This window comes from Biomphalaria glabrata, chromosome 2 (genome assembly GCF_947242115.1).
Source record: "Biomphalaria glabrata chromosome 2, xgBioGlab47.1, whole genome shotgun sequence".
Taxonomy (NCBI): domain Eukaryota; kingdom Metazoa; phylum Mollusca; class Gastropoda; family Planorbidae; genus Biomphalaria; species Biomphalaria glabrata.
Genome location: NC_074712.1, coordinates 48,435,425 through 48,436,732, shown reverse-complemented (window position 1 = coordinate 48,436,732; position 1,308 = coordinate 48,435,425).

Genomic DNA, 1,308 nt, shown 5'->3' with positions numbered 1-1,308 from the left:
CCCATTACATCAACCTCTACATAACAACTGCCATGACTTCTATAATACATAGAAAGATGATCTTGGTATCATTGTACCCATTACATCAACATCTACATAACAACTGCCATGACTTCTATAATACATAGAAAGATGATCTTGGTATCATTGTACCCATTACATCAACATCTACATAACAACTGCCATGACTTCTATAATACATAGAAAGATGATCTTGGTATCATTGTACCCATTACATCAACCTCTACATAACAACTGCCATGACTTCTATAATACATAGAAAGATGATCTTGGTATCGTTGTACCCATTACATCAACGTCCACATAACAACTGCCATGACTTCTATAATACATAGAAAGATGATCTTGGTATCATTGTACCCATTACATCAACGTCCACATAACTGCCATGACTTCTATATTACATAGAAAGATGATCTTGGTATCGTTGTACCCATTACATCAACGTCCACATAACTGCCATGACTTTTATATTACATAGAAAGATGATCTTGGTATCATTGTACCCATTACATCAACGTCCACATAACAACTGCCATGACTTCTATATTACATAGAAAGATGATCTTGGTATCATTGTACCCTTACATCAACCTCTACATAACAACTGCCATGACTTCTATATTACATAGAAAGATGATCTTGGTATCATTGTACCCATTACATCAACCTCTACATAACAACTGCCATGACTTCTATAATACATAGAAAGATGATCTTGGTATCATTGTACCCATTACATCAACCTCTACATAACAACTGCCATGACTTCTATAATACATAGAAAGATGATCTTGGTATCATTGTACCCATTACATCAACGTCCACATAACAACTGCCATGACTTCTATAATACATAGAAAGATGATCTTGGTATCATTGTACCCATTACATCAACGTCCACATAACTGCCATGACTTCTATATTACATAGAAAGATGATCTTGGTATCATTGTACCCATTACATCAACGTCCACATAACTGCCATGACTTCTATAATACATAGAAAGATGATCTTGGTATCATTGTACCCATTACATCAACGTCCACATAACAACTGCCATGACTTCTATATTACATAGAAAGATGATCTTGGTATCATTGTACCCATTACATCAACCTCTACATAACAACTGCCATGACTTCTATAATACATAGAAAGATGATCTTGGTATCATTGTACCCATTACATCAACGTCCACATAACAACTGCCATGACTTCTATAATACATAGAAAGATGATCTTGGTATCATTGTACCCATTACATCAACGTCCACATAACTGCC